This window comes from Spea bombifrons, chromosome 5 (genome assembly GCF_027358695.1).
Source record: "Spea bombifrons isolate aSpeBom1 chromosome 5, aSpeBom1.2.pri, whole genome shotgun sequence".
NCBI lineage: Eukaryota > Metazoa > Chordata > Amphibia > Anura > Pelobatidae > Spea > Spea bombifrons.
This window is the reverse complement of record NC_071091.1, coordinates 11,002,647-11,012,182: the sequence shown is the minus strand read 5'-3', so window position 1 is coordinate 11,012,182 and position 9,536 is coordinate 11,002,647. Positions and strand designations below refer to the sequence as shown.

Genomic DNA, 9,536 nt, shown 5'->3' with positions numbered 1-9,536 from the left:
TTATAAAATGTGACAGGCGTTCTAAAGGCTGACACAGGAGATGACGCTAACAAGAATGGTCTTTTCCGATATAGAAAATTAATACACATGAAAGCAAGAATATATTCCCTTTGAAAGCTAAGATTTAAGCTGGAAATTTACACGTGCTTTAGCCTTTCTAGATCCAATGACTATCGCAACAGCCTTGCATGTTGTATCCAGATGTGCAGGTGAAAGGAATTGCAAAACATTCATTTGAACCAATATTTAATATTTATTTGTGCTAAAAAAGAAAAAAAAACCCAGTGCAATCACACAAAATTCATACAGTACTACAGAGTCATTCAAAAATGTGAACAGTTTAGTTAAAACACTTAGTAGTTTCTATGACCTTGTTTGTGAAAGGATTAAACTTTGAAGGTCATGTTTTTGAGGAAGGCTGTACACTAACAAGAAATTTTAATCCCTTTCATAAGCTACCTCACATGGTGAAATGCTCTGCTAGGTGCCAATGAAGCCAGATCCCATGTAATTACTGGTTATAGCCCGCTGGTGATTGGGTATATTATCTGGTATCAAAAATGTTAAGAAAACCAAAGTCTAAACAGGATAAAAATTAGGGGAAAAAACAGCATTATGCATCTAGGTTATAAACTAGTTTCCGTAAGTCCCAATCGTTATGTTACCTACTAGTTATGTCCAGTTTACTCACCATTTCTGATGAGAGGCTCTTACTTTTCTACTACCCTCTAAGTAAAATAAAACTTCTTTACATTACATTTTAATATGCAACTCTCCAGTTTTAGGCTATGGACTCTTGTTCTAACATTACTCCTCTCAAAAAACCTTCCCTCCAACGAAGAAGACGCATTTCTATGAAAAGAAACAAATCTGATGTTGTATGACCTGTTTATATGGCTTTTTATATAAATCATTGTTTTAACATTCTACATCCAGCCTCATGTGGCTGACTTCTTGCAGTTTCTCTTTTTTGGGGGGTAATAGTGGGGTTCCTCAAAATGCTCGGGTTCGTGGGGTTCGGGGTTCATCACCCTTCATAAGAAGTACTTCTGGTTCAGGTAATCTTGAACAACAAATCAAGTCGTAAAACAGATCATTGGAAAAGGGAATAAATTCATGAGCCAGATACCAAAACACTGAAACACGGTTCTTGAATGTTTTGGTATCAATTGCAATTTCTTTAAGCTCTGAGATTCCTCACGTCGATGTGGAAAAAAAACCCCAAAGGTGAACAGTTTCCACGATGGAAACCATATCTTCTGGTCTTCATCTTCAGAGGTTGCACTCCTTGAAAGTATATGCAAACCCTTCTTCCATCCCACAGCCTGAGAGCCTCCAGGAGTGACAGAACTTCTTGGTTCCTCTCCAAAGAGAAAGACCAATGTCTGTAGTTGTCTAGAGAAGGGGTGCCCATTAAAAAAAGGAGCTTTCCCACACTGCTGCTGACAACGGGCAGTTTCCTTCTCTTCTGTTGATTAGACATAATTATGTATTTAATGTCAATAAATCTTCAGGTCATCCTGTACTAAACCTACCGGGAAAAAAAACAAGAATGGAAAGCAATGCACAGTGTGTGCCGGGAATGACAGGGGCACCTTTGATCTTTGTGCTGTGGGGTACCAGCTATGTAAATCCAGCATTGGCACTGCTGGTGGGCTCCTTGTGAACCTGTGATCCACTGGCCAGTTCATGAACCCAGCAAATGGCCACCAGTATCTCATGCAGGTCCACACTGGATTGAATTGTCGTAACATCATTTGGGTATAACATGCTGTATTGACAAGTTGTTGTTAAAATATCAAAGACTATATTATACAGCGAAGCATTAGGTTGCTCAGAGACGAGTAAAATAATCAACATGGTAATTAGCATTTTCCTACAACAGCAACATAATAATTATGGCCCTCAGTGGCCAAGCCATTTTGTTGGCAACAACATATAGGGTGCTGGGTCAATACAACCCCAGCTCTGCTACGCTAGCTATTGTGGGCTATTCCCTCATGTTGGCTGAGCAAAATTGGAGTTATAGCCTACAACCGCTTGGCTCTAATAACATCACTTCCCGATCCATGACTTTTAGAAACTGACATAATGGCACCAGGAATGAGGAAAAGCAATCATCAATTCTGGATGAGTGTGATGGGAGTGAGCTGGTGTGGCGTAGCATGCATATGCCTAAGGGGTAATCGGCTCAGCTTTTGCCTCGATAAAGCAAAATATTGATGCATTCGGCTGTGCATAATGGGAGTTGCAGTCCAATGCAGCTCGTGTGGCAGCCACTATCTATTCCTGTCCTGGATTCTATTTCTTCCTTTTTAAACCCAGGGAAAATAAATCAAGGTTTTGAAACAATGTAACAGGAATCATTTGTAAAAAAAAAAAAAAAAACCCCTCCCATTATTATTTTTTTAAAAAACATTGTCTCATTATATGGGAAACCCTAAAGTTCAGTGTTTGCACCTTTAAAACTTTCCTGCTGTCTGCAAAATCATTAGGTTGCTGAGGGAAGCTTATCCTCTCCTAGTTCCTTTCCAAGTGGCTGCTTCTACTAGGCATGCCCAGCTGAAGCTTCATGCAGTGCAGTATTTACAATTCTGGAGCTGCTGCACAGCAAGTAGACATCTGAAAGCATGGGGAACTCACAAGGTAAGCCCTTAACCTTCCTCAACATCTGCAAATGCAGACCAAGTTCTGTGGGGGCAGAGATGCCCAAAGGAGAAATGTTTATTCCCTCTGAATACCAACCTCTGGAATAGAAAAAAAACCCCAGCTCAGTGTTACTAGGGGAAAGCAGCCAGTCAGGAGCTGCCTGCAGCTCTTAAGTTTCTCTCTGGATTTTGGGCTTGATTCATATGTAACAGTGGGCTGTGTGGACTGTATGTTGGCAGATGGGGGTCACACAGCCTCTGGTGGCTGTCTCTTTGCATGGACACATGTGTCTGTGTTCTACATCTGTGTCTGTACATGTGTGTGTGTGTCTCTGGAGGTAACCTTCTCCAGAAATCACTGACTGTTTGAAGGACTGAGACAGTGTCTGAGTCGTGGCTGTTATACACAGAGACACACTAAGACTCTCTACAGAGGAACCCAAAAAGCAATCTGGATTCTACCTCCACCCACACCTTTCATATTCTGCAGAATTATTATTATTTAGTCTGCTTTATTATTATTATTATTATTGTTGTTGTTGTTGTTAAAAAACATTCTAAAATTGTCACCTTTTGTGGGCAAAGTCCTGGGAGGAATTATAGATTTTTTTTTTTTAAATAGTATTATGCCTCTTATTTTGCAGATCATTTCACTACCAAAAAAAAAAGAGAATATATTGAAAGGGCAGGGATACAATATTATCATCATAATCTAGCTGGATTTATGCATCCTTGGCAATGAAGTTTATATACACAGTAGGTTATAAATGGACACAAAGTTCTCGCTGATCTGATACGCTGGCACAAAATGACCTTGTAATGTATTTTTGTTAAAAAAAAAAAAAAAAAGACTATTTTCATGCATTGGTTGTTTTTAAGAATAATCAGTGTATTAAAAAAATAAAAATTCGCATTGGAGTTAACCACGTGTGCGCTTGGGTTAAAAGGGGTTAAAGAGTTCATTTATTTTTTAACAACCGCTTGGGATTTATTCAATAATTTAGGATGAGAATTTTTTTTTTTTGGAACTAAGGCAGATCTCATTGGTTCTGCTTAACCAGGGATTTTCAGTGTGTTTCACTTTCAAATGCTGGCACACCGCAGACAGTCTGTCCTGCTGACTCCGTGCTGTATGTTCCTAGTGGATGGGTGTAAGGGATCTGCAATTCGTTACCTGGAAGCCCGAAAAGCACATATGGGTGTTTCAGTGCTGGGGTTTGTTGTTCTAGATGCCTCCTCCTACAGGGTTTTGCTTATTCCAATACACCGGTATATGTATATATCTATCTATCTATATATATATAGTTAATCTATTCTGCTCCACGGTTTGTGAAACAAATTCACTTTTATGCCCCCTCCCTAAACAATTTTAGCAAAATGTCTGCAGATTTGCATGCTAGCGGTATCTAACACAGTGCTGTGCTCCTGCATCATAAAAAAAATTGCCTGCAACATCAGAGAGATGAAGGTTTCAAAAGGCAGCCTTTCTTAGGAACGTTGCAGGCATTTAAAAAGTCCTCCATGTACGGGGAATGAAACACGTCGGCTATTTATCTCGGTTAAATGGGATCTTGGTAATTGCTGCCTGGGGATTTTAAATGTTTTGAGATGTCACATCTGACTTGTGCAGCCACTTGCTGTAGTTTTTATCTTGCTTGGATAATCTCTGAGGCATAGGTTGCCACCTAACTGCACCAAGATTTCCATCACACACACACACACTCATACACACACTCATACACACACTCTCACACATACACACACTCATACACACACTCTCACACACACTCACACACACATACACACACACAGCAGTAGGCAGCGAAGGCATATTCATGTTTAATAGGAAACAAAGTTGCAATCATGCATAGTTTCTGTGTTCTGTTTAATTGTTTTTTAGGTGAGTTGCAGCGGGACGTAAGATTTTACCTCACAGGTTTAATAATGTGTTATGAAGGGTAGGCGCTTGCAGGTATCTTCTGTGCGAGAGGCCGGGCGGGCCTTGTTAGATAAGCTCCTAGATGGAACTACATCTTTAATCAGATCTGCTCTTCGTATGGGCAGACACTTTCAGGTTTACCCCTTCATAGTGCAGGGTTAGGGCAGAAAATTAGAACCACTCCACCTATCTAGTCTGAATATTTTCCTGCTGTAAAAACTTTATTTGATCCTTGGCCTTGTTTTATGTTCACGATAGCCTTATGTCTACCCCAAGCGTGTTAACATTTTATCACTGTATTAACTGCTACCACTTCTCATGGGAGGCTGCTCAATTTATCTACCGCCCTCTGAATTAAGTAGGACTCCCTTACATTATATCTAGGCCTCTGACCCTTTAGTGTCTTCTCTAGTGATTCTCTATAATGGGCTGTATAGGATTCTCTTGTCCTCGTAAAGAATTGTTTGTTGTCTACAAAAAAGTTTTGTTTTGGATGTGTGTTTTATTTGTTAGTTGTGTATGTAAAGTAAACAATTGTATGTATTAGTATAGTACTTATGCATGTAAGTAAGCAACTGCATGCACGTGAATTGTGGGTAGGGAAGTGACATTTATGGGGTTTATTCACTAAGTGGAAGTTGACAGGGGAGTTGCAGTTTCAACTGAATGAGTTTGTTATGCATTAAGGGCCACTCTGAAAGAATGGCTGAGTTGGTCCTATACAATGCATCATTCATTTATTATTTGATGCATTTGATAAAAGAGAAATAATCATCATCATCCTCATGTACTACACAGAGCTAGCCATGCTTTTCTTCAAGCAGAAGCTAACCGGTATGGACCCTTCTTATGGTATATGGAAGTCTCCTACCAACGCCTCGTTTAGTAAGTAAGCCCTCTTCAGTCCTTCCTTTTGGAACACATAAGGGGCTAATAATGTCTGAGGCGTTCCACACAGCCCTGTGTATGACTACATTTCACGTTTCGAGCAGGAGGATATGTGATAGAAACACTTAAATACATAAAGGGCTTTAACAAAGTACAGGAGAAATGTTGATTTCAGTGGAGAAATGTTAGAACAAGACCATGGTCTAAAACTGGAGGATCAATGTTAAGCTGTAATGTAAGGAAGTCTTATTTTTATGTGATAGATAAGTGGTACGGCCTCCCAGCAGAAGTGGTATAGGCTAATACAGCGAGGGAATGTAAACATGCATGGGGTAGACATAAAGCTATCCTGAATCTAAGAAAAGACCAAGGACTGATTAAGGTCTGAGTCTATACGTCAGGAATAATGGGAAAACTAGATGGGCCGAATGGCTCCTATCTGCAGCCATATTGTATGTGTCATTGCCTTGGCCCCTTCTGCCCCACCTATAATTACTTTTTTAGTTTTTCAAATATTTTTTCTGACTTTAGGCCCTGAGAACAACAGCCTTTGGGACGTCCTAAAAGCACCCAAAACCTCCACGACTCTTCTCATGCGCCTATGTGCGGGGAGTCTGCCGGCCCCCGATCGCTCTTAGTATTACAGCATCGATTTACTTATTTTTGTCCGCTGTCGATATAAACTTAATACAGAGATTATTTTGGTATTTAATGATAAACCTCCAGGGGAACCTTTATAACCCATGTAGCATCCGAATGACTGCTGATAAACGTATCGGAGCTCAGAGAGAAGGAGATGGGTTAATGTGCCACTCCTGGACTGCTGCTTGCAGGACACAAAAGCATCATATAATACATTTTATCGCTGGCCGTATCTCATCCAGGAATAGCGCAGCCGCTTACCGGGTAACCGTGGTGCTGCGCCACGTACTCTGTATTAGAAACATCAGTACAGTTCGATGTCCAAAGCCTTCCCAGAAATACATCTTTAATAGTCTAATTCATATTATTTTACTAAAAATGCTTAGCTGTGAATTGACAAAAAAAAAACAGGCACCGATAGGTTGTTTCCATAGAAACTAAAAACGCCTCTTTAAAGTTTCTGTGTTTTGATGTGATTAATCTTAGGAAAGAATACAATACAAATGCTAAATGTACTCGGTTACCATACTAAAGAGAGTGAATAATGTTTTAAGTGCATTAAGTGCATTTTTAACGTAAGTCATCCAGGTCTGTCCAAGAACCTACTGACCAACTATATATTATTATTATTATTATTATTATTATTATTATTATTATTATCCTTTATTTATATAGCACCAACAGTTTACGCAGCGCTTAATACAATACAATATATAGCTTCCGTATTTCGCTTTCACTTATGAGATCTTTTTAGATCTGTTTTGGGTAGAAACCTCGGATCCTCCAAAAGCAAGAACGCGTTACTGTCTATGAACGGTTGAGTAAAACTCAGCTGATGCCAGGTGAAATTATTCATCTGAGTTTCTCATGGAACCCAATTGACAAACCCGACTCAATAAATATTAATCCTAATAATCTTCTTAGATCACCAGTGTGGGTATCCAACACAATAAACCAGAACATATGGCTGATGGTGACGTATGGTGATACAAGGGCCGTTACTTAAGCCAGTCATTCATTTTATATATATATATATATATATATATATATTATTATTATTATTATTATTTATTTTTATATATAGCGCCATCAGATTAGGGAGTGCTGTACAAATCTATCTATCTATGTATCTATATACATCAGTACACTTTTATATACACACGTTGACATATGATCTGTTAATATGGCACCTTACTAACTCAAACTACGCTGCTTTTTCTTTTTTTTAAGGAGACCTCGGGAAGTTCCTTTAAAGTCTTCTCTTCCTGCTTTGTCATAGGAGCCTGCTGGCCAGGAAGTTTAGCAAACACCCCCCACCAATGTAAAACCAAATGATTTTAGTTTTTTTCGAAATATGGATTTTATTTCACTTATTTACTTACTCATTCCCCTTACTGTATTCATCTTTCAGCCGGGAGGCTGTTCCACTTACCTACCACCCTTTCAGTAAAATAAAACTTCCGTACATAACATCTAAGCCTCTGATTGTCTAGTTTTAGATTATGATCTTTTATAATTTTGATTTCAGGTTAAATCAATCTCTCTACCTCTCCCTTCTCTCCTCCAAGCTATATGTATATGTATTGAGACCTGTTTCCTAATATTTTTAGTATATTTTGACACTACTTTGATATCTTTTGTAATTATTGCTTTTTTAACCTAATTGTTGTTAACCAAAACAGCGATTGGGGTTACTAATGACACTGGCCGTGGTCCAGCCTAATGAACCCTAAGGGTTTAAGAGGAGGAGGAAACTCTGCAGGAAAGAATTGTTCCTTTTGTTATTTTCTGGATGGGTTGAATCACTTAATTTGTTGGGTCTCTCCATGAACACCCTTTTATTTGGATTTCAACCTGCAATGTGGAAAGGATTAGCTCATGTGATAGTTATCTCATTCAGTTATGTTCTTTGTTGAGATGCATAGTATTTTCATAGGAGGGCGAGCTGCTGATTCACTTCTTCCAAAAGGGAAGTCAAATGCAACGTTTTCTAAAATAGAACATATCCAATTCTTCCAGTTGTGTCTAATTTAGCTTTGCTTTCAGAGTCTTTTAAGTTTTAACAATCATTTTCGTGCTAATATTCAACCTATACAAGGTTATCTATATATACCCATTGTACAGCGCTACGGAATTTGATGGCGCTATATAAAACAATAAATAATAATAATAAATCTCACTCTGCCATTACCATGGCTGCTTGACCCAATTATCAACAACTTAATTATCCGAGGGAGTGGTGAGACGTGAGGATGGCTGCTTAATTCTGTACACGTCAGTATAAACACGTATTTTTTTTTGTACTGAACTGTAAAATGTAGGGATTTGGAAAATTATGGAATCATTTTAAAGTTTTTTTTTTTTTTTTACTACCGAAATAAAGTTTCTTTCAAACCAGTTCTCAAGGACCACTCATTTTTCAGGTTCCATGGACATTTGGTTTGAATATAAAGGTGTAAAGCTTACAATTGGGGCCTTCAGTTGTCGTTAAGGACCGAGCTTCTTGTATTGTTTCATTCATTTAAAGTGATTTACATGGTAGATCTATGCTGGCTTTAATCACTAAACAGTGATTTTTAGGTTACATAAAACGATTTCTTAGGTAGGTGTTGTTGCTATGTTTACTCTTACACCATTTTTTTATATTATTATTTATTATAATTTTTTCTTATATTGTGCCAACAATTTACGCCGCACTTTTTTATGTGTACTTTACTTGCCCCCCCCCCGCTGTTGGAGGGCAAGCCGTTTATGTTCTATAAGCACCTCGGTTTCCTCTATTATCTCAAATTTATTTGGTATGAACATCACAGAGTAGAAAGAAATATAACTCAGAATTGTGGGCTTTTTCCACAACAGAATGAAAGTGTTTCTAAAGCCAGCCTTCAAGAACCGCTCATGGTCGGGTGTTGATGGCTGCATTGTGTTTAATTGGAACTTTCTCAACTTAAGCTAATTAAAAAGTGGGCCTTCTTTTAAATTGCTTAATTACATAAACATGTCATTAAATCTTCTACCAAAGGTCGGTGTGCCTTTTAAAGAAGTCATGCTCTAACACAGAAAGAGTGACAAGGCCGCAGGAATGCCTTTGATGACAGGGAGGCCCAATACTCAACTATTATCTCAACAGTGATGGTACCTTTCCCCTTTATGGAATCATTCTTTGTGTGGACCAGAGGTTCCTTATCTTCTTTCTGTGACATGATTTAAACAATAGGAGATGTGTGTTTTTAATTCAAAGGCTTTACCCATTAAACCACCATTTGTTTACCTCTTTTCCTTAGGGTTTAAAAAATTGTATTTGTTGTCCAACCATCTAGACTGAGATCTCAGGCTTATCCTGCGAGTCTGGAAGAATTTGGAGAAGGACGTCAAGTTTGTCTATCTTTATTGGTTAAAATTCCGATTTTTCCAAAATC

The 9,536-nt window shown here is 38.5% G+C and overlaps 1 protein-coding gene across 1 annotated transcript in view; it reads left to right on the top strand.

The window, feature by feature from the left end:
• The first annotated feature begins 2,509 nt into the window (after positions 1 to 2,509).
• The window catches only part of JCAD (junctional cadherin 5 associated), a 30,682-nt gene continuing 23,655 nt past the window's right edge, over positions 2,510 to 9,536 (top strand). The window contains exon 1 of the mRNA XM_053466208.1: positions 2,510 to 2,646. The gene's annotated coding sequence lies outside the window, so the exon portion shown is untranslated. The remainder of the gene's footprint in view (positions 2,647 to 9,536) is intronic.